This window comes from Gobius niger, assembly GCF_951799975.1.
Source record: "Gobius niger genome assembly, chromosome: 6".
In the NCBI taxonomy this organism is placed as follows: Eukaryota; Metazoa; Chordata; class Actinopteri; order Gobiiformes; family Gobiidae; genus Gobius; species Gobius niger.
The window spans coordinates 19189743-19200763 of record NC_136857.1 but is presented as its reverse complement, the minus strand read 5'-3'; the positions used below and the strand labels follow the sequence as shown (position 1 = coordinate 19200763).

General features: G+C 41.3%; 1 long non-coding RNA gene across 1 annotated transcript; it reads left to right on the top strand.

Moving 5' to 3' along the window:
* Positions 1 to 10273: 10273 nt before the first annotated feature.
* Positions 10274 to 10664, top strand: LOC306964202. Its single transcript, XR_013792963.1, has 3 exons — positions 10274 to 10387; positions 10450 to 10508; positions 10583 to 10664. It is a non-coding gene; the product is annotated as an uncharacterized lncRNA (long non-coding RNA).
* The last annotated feature ends 357 nt before the right edge of the window (positions 10665 to 11021 follow it).

Sequence of the window (11021 nt, the reverse complement as noted above, 5' to 3'; positions counted from 1 at the left end):
ATAATACATTCAAAATCAATTGGATCCGCCAGCACCTCCAGAACCCTACCTCCATCTGGAACTTTATTCCTCATTTTGTATTCACTCAATTGGGGGGTCTAAAATGTATTTTACTCTGCGACTATAGCATTCAGAAAATTCCGACTAAACTGTCTACATTCCACCAGCAGGCTCTGCTCTCTTGGGCATTGATCTACAAACATAATTTCTCGCCACACTCGTGTTATATCTGGAATAATAGGCACATTGTTTTCAAAAACAAATCCCTATTTTTTGAACATTGGTTCAGAAATGGTATTACTCTAATTAGTCAACTCTTGAACAACAACGGTGCCTTATATGGGTATGCAGAATTTCTGGAAAGGTTCAAAATACCAGTTCCCCCACGAGAATATGCTATTGTGTTCGACGCAATCCCCTCCGGTTTGCAGATGTTGTGTAAAAGCTCAAATGTTCAGGTCCCAGTATCAGTGTCACCCACGAACCCTACCCAAACATATGTCGGCAAAATCTGTTTCGCATCCGTAGAAAATGGCAGAAATGGCAGAATAAGAGCTCTGTTCCAGGGAAACATTTCAACTTCCCCAGCAGCAATCTCGTACTGGGCGAGGTTTGCCCCTGATGCTGAATGGCGCTATGTGTGGACCTTGCCACAGACATTTTTCTTAACCAATAAAGTCAAGGAGATCTCCTACAAACTGTTACATCGATTCTACCCAGTGAACCAATTTTTTACTAAATTTTAAAAAGATATCGATGCAAATTGCACGTTCTGTAAGAGCTGCCCTGAAACAGTTTCACACATATTCTGGTCCTGCTCTGTCACCAAGGCTTTCTGGAAGAATGTTAAGGCGCTTGTCTCCACTCACGTTATCCCCTCGTTTATGCTGTATTACAAATATATTATATTTGGCTACCAAGCGGAAAAAACCTCTCACAATGAGGTGTTCATGATCAATCTCATCATTATTCTTGCGAAATTTCATATTCATAGGGCTAAATTCTCCAACTCAAAACCTCTGTTTCTTGTGTTTAAAAAGGATATGGAACAATATATTAGTACCGCTAAGTACTCTGAGCACAAAAAAGCAGTGAAAGCAGTGACTGTCTGCCAAAAGTATGGTATCACAGAGTGAACCAGAACTGTGTAAAAGGGCTGTCCCTTCTTGTATCGTTCTGTCGCTTTGTCTTGTCTGTCTGTCTTTCTGATCTATAGCTTTATTCATAATATCCTCATTAAATATGATTATAATGAATATTATAAATGCAAAGTCGACTAAATTAGTCTTAAATTTAGTCGATTGAATTGACATGCAAGTGTACTCGACTATAGATTAAAATTGAAAAGATTTTTTCAACTAAATTTCGACTAAAATGACATTAGGCTGCATTTTAGTCAAAAGACTCGGACTAAAACTAAACTAAAATATGTTGTCAAGATTAACACTGCTTGCCACTTCGTGGTTGTCATGTCTCCTACTGCTCTACGTTGTATTTATTTGTCTTACTTTTTTCTGGCATTCTTCATCTTTTTGCTGATATGCCTTTGTGGCTACGTATTATCTGTCTCTTCTGTATGCGTTCCTCGGTCTGCTGTTACCCCTCGCTGTCTTTTAATTGTGTGTGTTTTGTTATGTCTGTATCTTACTCGTGTACCAAAGTGCGTCTATCTTTCTGTGTTGCTGTTAATGCCCCCACGGCATAATATTGTCCACATGCACAGTTACTAAATAAATAAAAAAATAAAAAATAAAAATATATATATATATATATTGGAGCAACATCTCAGGACATCAGCCAGGAAGTTAAAGCTTGGGCGCAGACGGGTCGTCCAAATGGACAATTCCCAAAGCATATGGCCAATACTGGTCACAAAGTGACTTAAGGATAAAAAAGTCAATGTTTTGAAGTGGTCATCACAAAGTCCTGATCTCATTCCAGTTGAAAATGTATGGGCAGAGCTGAAAAGGGATGTGCACACAAGGTGGCTACAAATGTGGCTCAGTTACACAGTTTGGAGGAATGGACCAAAATTCCTGCCAACTATTGTGAGAAGCTTGTGGAAGGAAATCCAAAATGTTTGACCCAAGTTCTACAGTTTAAAGGCAATGCTACCAAATATTAATGAAATGTACATTAACTTTCGGTTTTGTAAAAAAAAAAAAAAATCTCTTATTCTTTTGGCATTTAGCAAATAGATTTTTTTTTATTTTATTTTTTATTCTAATTAACCCCCCCAAAAATAAAAGTGATTTCTGGTTTCATGTCTGACAGTGAGAAAAAAATGCAAATGTATCTTTTTTATGAAGTGTATTTTGAACATCTGGTTCTCACAGTGTGCAATATAATTCACCATTGTTTTAAGTAGAAACAATGCACATTTTCAAGCTAGCCAAGCAAGGAATAAAGACACAAATGCTTACTTCTATAACCTGATCCTTTTGACCTATAGAACCCCCAAATTGGAAATGATTTCAATTTGTCCAGGCCTTTTCCAACTCCACTGGGCACAAAAGGAACCGCACGCACATTCAGAGTCACTTGCTCAACTACACAACATCATGCTCTAGTGGCGGCTGGAACTGAAGCGCTGAACTTTGGATGAGAGGGGGGGACACACTGAGCTTCTGCTGCCCAGACTGACTTCACCAACACAACAGTGAGTGTGAGGCCTGCTGGAATAGATTTCATGCTAATCAGTGCCTCCTCTTGGGGCGGATGAATCATAAATAAAAAGACTCCCAATATTGATGTCTCCAAAAAGTCAGAAGCCTCAACACATAGGCTATTGATCGGCTTACTCCGTGTAGCTCCTCCAGTCTGGATCACTTCACCGAACAGCTCCACGGAACAGCCCCAGGACTTGGAATCAGGGGTCATTCTTAGCATGTAGGTCATGATTCACTCAGCAGGCTTTGTTACTTCCACCATGCATCCACCTTCAGACAGGTTCACACCCACACTGACAAACATACGCATGGACCCCCGCATGCATAAACAACAGGCCTAGTGGGAGAGCCAGAGCCGCCTGTCAATCACTACACCTGCTGCTGTTGAATGACGGGGAAGAGCCTGCAACTCTATCGCAGGATTTAATATTAAAAAATAAACAGGTCTTGTATGATCTGGCCAGCACTTTTTGATGGAAAAAAAGCACATGTTGGCTTATAAGAGGAATATTGTTTCGAGATTTCACTCTTTCATAAGTAAACAAAAAGTAAGAGCGTGAAATATACATGTTTTCCCTCCCTGTATTAGCATATAGTGAGAATAATTGCAGCCCCAGTTCTTTTAATACTCCATACCAGTCTCCAGCTTTTATCCAAGCTAGACACAACCCCGATCCTCCTTGCAGCACAGTATGTTGAAACCATGTTGATATCTCCAGGTGGAAACAAATATTGAAATACAAAAGACTCTTAACCATGGATGCCACCTGCACTTCCCCAGGGGTGAGCGGAGATCTGCCATTGCCAACTGCTGACTCTTCTGGGTAAGTTCTCATTCTGCGCACACTAAAAATTGCCTAAACCAGCAACACATGTATTGATTTCTCAACAACACATGCTGGCCTGTTTTTGCCCATGTTACTGCCCGAAGCTAAAAAGGGATTTAGAGAATCATGGCATGTAGCATGAACTGTGGAAATGTCAGCTGGAAGAGACAGGCGATGAGGTCAATCTTGTGTTAAGTATTTGGTGTAGGTTTTACTGATGGCTTCGGGGCCAATGTCTTGTTTCCTGAACCAGAAAATGTTTGACCAGGCTTCAGCTGTTTCAGAGAAAGAATGACTTGGATAAAGTATAAGTGGGAGAAAAGGTAAAAGAGTACAAAACTTGACAAGGAATAACTGAAAAGCTGCTCCTAATCGTCCATTGATCTGAATGGAGTGAATGATTTGACAATTCATTACCCCAGTGAGCTTTTCTTGGTAAAACATAAGCTCAACTTTTGGTAAGTTTGATTACCTTTTCCTTCTTGTGACCCCTGCAGACATACAGTTACCTTCAGTTTTGCAAAGCAGTATTTGGTTTCATACCCCGGCTCTTTCAACTGAGTATGCATTTGCACCAAGGTGACACACAAATGGCCAAACTTAATTGAGTCTATATTTGCTCACTTCTCTCTTTCAGGACATGTTCTTGTTCTACGCTAACTTCTCATTGGGTTGTGTCAGATCAATATCATATTTGATTGCAGTAAAAATCAATAGTCGGGGACACTATAAAGCTCAATGATAGTGTGATCCCGAGCAGCCGAACAAGATCCGTGTTATTTCTCTAACTGAATAGACTCCTGCCCTCAGACACACTATTACAGCCATATTACGTTACAGGATCAAATACACTGCAGTGACACAGTAAGTTCGAGGCCTTTATCAGAATGAGCAGAGAGATTAGATCGGGCTCAAGCACAGCTGCTCACACGTGTGCGGATCACTGTTACCTCCTCATATGTAAACGGCTAAGGTCAGTCTTTATTACAATGGAAATTGTGTGATATTGATGATAGGACATGTCATGCAGAAACTTAAGCCCATGGGTAAATAAAGGTGTAATTGAATGGGTAGACTTCAAGCTGTTGTGTCCATTTCCCCCATTCTTAAGCAACAGGTTGAGGAAGTGAAATTAAAGTTTTAGTTCACTGTCCCATTTGCATTTTAGCATAAGCCACTGATATTGCCTAGCTGATCTGACAGAAATTAACGTGACAAACAAATATAACTAATACAAAAATGAACTAAACTGCACAGAACTGAAACAAACTGCTGCAGCAGGTGGTAGGGGACCCACTGTTACTGTTAAGGTGAACCTTAAAGGTGCATTATGCAACTTTTATGTGAAACAAATGAGTGCTCAGCATGTCGCCTTTACTTTCCGTCACAGTGGTCTCTATAGAACGCTCCAGGATAAATAGTTTGGAACGTTTTCACTGCTGACAGACCCTCTCACCAGAAAATCTACAAAACAACTGATCCTGTAGCGTTTTAGAGGCCACAAGTAAAGGTGCTATGCATGTTAACCACTCATACAGCAGCTGGGTCAAAAAAGCTCAAATACACACAAATACCAACTTTATCTTCTGCATAGCAAGTTGCATAATGCAGCTTTAAGGGCAAGACACCCACGTTGCCTCCAGTGTCTGTGTACAGTGGTGTATGAATGAGAGTGTGAATAGGTGGTTCCTTGCTGTAAAGCGCTTTGAGTGCCCAAGGTAGGTGGAAAAGCACTATACTACACTCCCCCACCTAAAAACATTTGATAAACTGCCCCAGTCACTTTAAAATAGCAGCACTTTAACGTTTAACTTATAGGTCAACCGTCAATACCATATCCCCAGGTTGCCATACTCAGTAGCAACAGGTGAGCTACCAAATGATAACGATTTGACAAAGAAAATAAACTTAGCTCATGGTAGGTGTTTTAGGTTTTTGGAGGTGGATTAGACAGGACTCTTTAGGGTGTAACGGGGTGAAGAGCGGTTGAGACAAGTAGCAAATTATCAAAACCATCTACATAAAAAAATATATTCTATCCACTGCTGGGTCTAATTGTAATTCAAGACATTTGCAGGGGGTAAGCAAGGATAATGAACGCAAACCATTCCATTAGAAAAAAAAGGCCTGTACTTTTTAATTCACCAACACGAGGAGTTCGAACTCTGCTCACTGTACCTGCACATTTTCTTACTTATTCTGAGCAAACGTTGTACCATTAAAGAAACAAATCTAAAATCAATGGAACAAATTGCTGGAGGCAAACACATTCAGTCGACCAGCAGTTACACAGAGCCGGCTCACTCAGCACAACTGCATCTCAGCAACAAAGGTGTTCGATTTTAACCCTCCATAATCCACTCATAATAAGTTTCATTATGGCGTCCACTGTTTCCGTTATCTCCGCTTACAGTATCTGACAGCGTTCCCTGGTGTGTGCTCGGGCCCTGAGGCGCGTGCTCTGTCACTGCTGCAATATTAGCCTCTGTTTGCGTCAGGTCAAAATGAAACTCTCGGGGCAGAACATAATTACAGATGGGAAATTACAGCAGACTTTAAAAGTGCCACTGATGATGTCCCAGAGGCGCACGCCCACCCAGTGTTGACTTGGCTATTTGCGAGAGCCATGAGTCCATTCTTAAATGTACATGTAGCTTACACCAATGTGAGATGCAGCAGATCAGGACCTAAATTCTAGGAACATACTGTACGTATAGAAAAGTATACAGCTCAGTCAAAATACCAATATGTAAATTACATCAAAGGGTTTCAAAACACTGGGTCTTGATCAGGCCAGTTGAGGAGAGGCACGTGTTCAAGTCAGCCAGCGAGCACCCTTGAAATAATCAACGTAAATGTCTTTTTATTGAATTGCCCCAAAAATCTTTTTCCCATGTAAAAAGAAAGCACGTATTGGTTACCTTTATGATGCTATCACACATTTAAACATACAATCCATTGTCATGCAGCTCTGTTTCTATCTGAAAACAGGTGATAAAGTGATAGACATGGTACTTTGTCCATTACATTCTGTTGTGAAAGCCTCTGCTCTTCTGCTCCGACTGCTTTTACTAATGCATCCATTCAACATTGTTACAAAGGCACTGTTAGAATGGCGGTGAATGTGTGGGCTGCTTGCATGTATTCATATCAGCAAATCTCTATCATGAATCTCAGTGTCCTTTATTGCCTTATAATGCAATAAAACCTCACTATTCAGAGCAATATTTCAGCCCACTGTGAATCCCCCTGGTCTTATCTGTCTTTGATGCATTTTTGATTGTATGGATCATGTCAGATTGTGATATATGCAGCTGATTGGGTGTGGGGGTGCTTTGTGTTAGGTCCCATAGTGTCAGCAGTGATGAGTAAAACAGCTGAAGCGGTTCCTTAAGGTGCTGGCCCAGGCAAAATGTGGATTTTGAGTAGTGGTATATTTGTGTGCAAATCAGAATGGCGGAGAAAAATGGCACGATGTGGAGGACGAAAGTGGGGGAGGAACGTGATTGATTGAAGATACAGTATTCACAGCAAACTGTGGGCAAACTCATATTCCATAACAGTGAAAAATACCCCCAAACTATACAGCTTATCATGCATATTTTTAAAAGGAGGAGATTATAAAACCTCTTTCAAGGCACTGGCCAAGTACCAAGCCACATTTAAAGACACTATACCTGATTGTTTTTTTGGAGGTTTTTTGGTTTTCTTTCTGCAAAAACAACTGCAGTGGGCCCAGAAATACATGAAGATTAATTTTCAAACAGTCTTGTTCACTGATGAGTGCCGTGTAACTCTGGATGGACAGATGAATGTAGTAGTGGATGGTTGGTGAATGGCCACCAGGTGCCAACAAGGCTGCGACGTCAGTAAGGAGGGGGCAGAGTCATGTTTTGGGCCAGAATCATGGGGAGATAGCTGGTTGGCCCTTTTAAGCTCCCTGAAGGTGTGAAAATGACCTCTGTGGAGTTATGGAGTTTCTGATTGACCACTTTCTTCCATGTTACAAAAAGAAGAGCCGTGCTTTCCCTAACAAGATCATCTTCATGCATGACAGCGCACTATGTTATGCTGTACCTATATTTCTGGGCCCACAGCAGCCATTTCTGCTTGTCAGCATTCAATGAACAGTTTAGGGGAGGCTGGATAGACGGTATATGCACAACTGCAGCCTCTGGAGGGTCCTACACCTTGATGTTCAGGAGACTCTAGAGGCACCAGCAGCTTCGAATACCTGTTTGGTGCTTTGTAGCAGCTGTTCTCTTAAGCTGATGTATTTGTCTGGCAGAAACCGTCCTCATTGTGCCTTTATCTGCACAAACCCATGTGTTCTTTGAATCAGCTACAAATCTCTTAACAGTATGATGATTAAGCTTAATCTTTCGAAAATATCGAAAATGTTCGTACCTATTGATGTCAGTGATTCAAAAATATATTTTTTTTACTTTTATCGCACTGAAATACATTTCATCCATTCAATTACAATGTTTAATTGTTAACAGTGTATTGTAAACATATAAACAAAAACACATTTAGTGGCTTTCTTTCTTTGTTTTTTAAAATAAATAAAAATCAGGTATGTCTTTTTCATGGATTCTCTTCTAATGCTCGAAAGGATAACGAGAATGATATGACCTCTGTAATTTTACAAATAGAAAATAATTTGTAATATGTATAAATGGTATGATATGTCATTTTCTATATGGTAAATGGTAAATGGTCTCAACTTATATAGCGCTTTTCCACCTACATTAGGCACTCAAAGCGCTTTACAGCAAGGATCCACTCACCCATTCATACACCAATGTACGCAGCCACTGGGGGCAATGTGGGTGAAGTGTCTTGCCCAAGGACACAACGACAATGTGCACTTTCAGGAGGTTGGATTCGAACCCCCGACCTTCCGATCATGAGACGACCCTCTCTACCATCTGCGCCACTGTCGCCCCAATAGTACCAATACTGTACTATTGGTGATGTACTAAGACATTGCGCTCAAAGCATTATCATTTTTTGATATATTATTAACTTTTAATGGAGTTAATGGATCTTAAATTGGGACAGATTTTTGGGACCATTCAGTTAAAAAATACTGGCTCATTTTTATCTTTTTTTTTTTTTTATAAAGAAACTATAGTGAGATATTGCAAGAGCCTTGGAGCAGATTTGGTCACAATGCCACATCATATTAACATTCGATTGATTTAGCTGGAGGCGTTCAATGTTATCTAGAGTCACTACAAATCAAAATGTTGAAATGTTTGTCATTTGGGGCTCATCCAAGTTTGCAGCTCTGTATGTAACGACAGATATCAATGACCTCTTAAGACAGTGAAGCATGTTGAAAGGTACTATTTTTGGCATGGTCTTTTAGAGACTTACAATAATGCTGTCTTCGCTATATAATCAAATTCAACTGGTATCTGGAAATAACACACTTGTGCATACTTGTGTCGACTAACAGGCGGTATTCATATCACTGCCTTTATTCTTATGCCTTCCTTAGCGCAAGCACTCAAACAAAACTGTATCAAAGCGTGTCATGAATAAGCCTAGATTGGATCTCCGCTATGCATGCATTGCACTTTAACTTCAACGAGCATAAATTGGCTCTTGTGATTGGTGCATATGAAAGTAATTCACAGGAGACAGAGTGGTATTAACGAGACATCGCTAAAATGTCAAGTGAATTAGAGTAAATCTCCATTGCATATTAGGGGCCATTTGTCTGTGTCACAGTGTGCGTCTCTGTATGGTGACAACGCCGGTCATGTACACCCTCAGCTGTCAGTAGCATGTAGCGGGAGGTCCCCCAATCCATCACAAGCTAACCTGACATCACCAACAGGGCAGCTACTCCTGTGAGAGTGCTATCTCCCAAAGGATCCCCCCACTGTGATCCCGACACTCCACGCACAATTACTCACACAAGGTGATCCATCAATGACATTCCACCTATGGGTAACATTTGGGGACAGCGCAATCCACTTCCACCATCAGTAAGATTCTACTTCTGTTCTTAGGGTTATTATTAGCATCTGAACTTGTTTAAAGGAGCATTGCGCAACATTTGGACTATACTTTTGCCAGAAACACAGAACATCGTAATGACCAGCTAGACAGAAAAATCTTCCATGAAGGTTCTTGAGTGGTCATTTGTACTTGGTAAATGTCGAAAGTTTCGCCTTTCATCCAAAAGGCTTCATCAGTGCACGTTTAGCTCAGCTCGCAGCCAGATATAGACATTTTGACACTTCAACGACCGAGTACAGAAGATAACTCGAGAACCTTCATTGAAGATGGGCAACACCTGTACGTCTGAGAGCCTACACAGACATCTAGACAGAAAAATGCAATTTACAGACGGCATCTCTGGAATCACCCATATATGGTCATTTTTGAAAACAGTTAAGGGGAAAACAATTTTGAAAAAATGTATATTTTCTCTAATTATTCAAAAACTACAGTAACAAATGCTGAAATATGAACATAGTTTCTACTAAATAATGATACAAAGACATGGGGAGGAGCAAAGTGATTCAACAGCCCATAAATACATGAATAACGGAGAATGCTAACTTGATGCTACATGTTAGTGTGGCAGTATGGCCTGCAGGCGGGCTCTGCCACTTTAAGGGAACATCTGATTGGTCACTTGCATGACTAGCGACCTATAAAAATGTCTGGCTCCTGGTCTATCGTCCTCTGACCTCGCACACTTTCTCCGCCTCCGTGTCCAGCTTCCGGGTTGAGTGTAGCTATGGCAGGTGAGACGCGCACCGGTACCTTTCGTTTTAATTGGTTTATTGGTGCTAATGTTGACGTTTACTTGTAGTACAGGCCGCCGCTCGTCTGAGAAGGGACAGACGCGCTGTGCGCTCCACCGTAATGGTAAGCTCCAACCCGTTTAACGCGATCTGTGCTAGCTTTTGTAACGTGGCTTTTCTATTTAGGCTGTCTCCCGATTGCTCACCTTTCCCCGTCATAGGAGCTGCGTTTAGCCTCAAAAGCGGTAAGCGCTAATGCACTCCCTGGGTGGAGCTTCTATTTAGGCAGCCTCTAATAAATACCCCCTGTTTAACATAGATGCCGCTGTTTTGCCCACCGTTGACTCCACAAGTCAACATCTGACTCTGCACTGCACCAACAGCTGAACGCTGAGATCTCCCCAGTCCGATCACCTGGAGAGACGCCCAGCTGCTCGGCGCATAGTCGATTCTGTTACTTCACTGTTTTTGTTTGAGGAATATGTGGAGTGTTTACGAGTCATCTTGCAATGGTTGTGACATGCAAACTAAAATTGTGTCTCTGTGCCCAGAAGCTGCTGGCCCGTCCCAGAGGTGGTGGTGGATTTCGTTGGTGGTGGTCCCTTTTACTTGGTTTGAGGTGCACTTTTACTTGGTGTGTTTTGTTTTGTGTGTCTTCTTGTTTAAGTTTCTGCCCCTTTGTGTTGTCCCCCTACCTCTGGCCAAGCCTCAGCTCTCTTGCACGCAGTTGCATTTTTTTAATGTTTAGTGCCTCACCT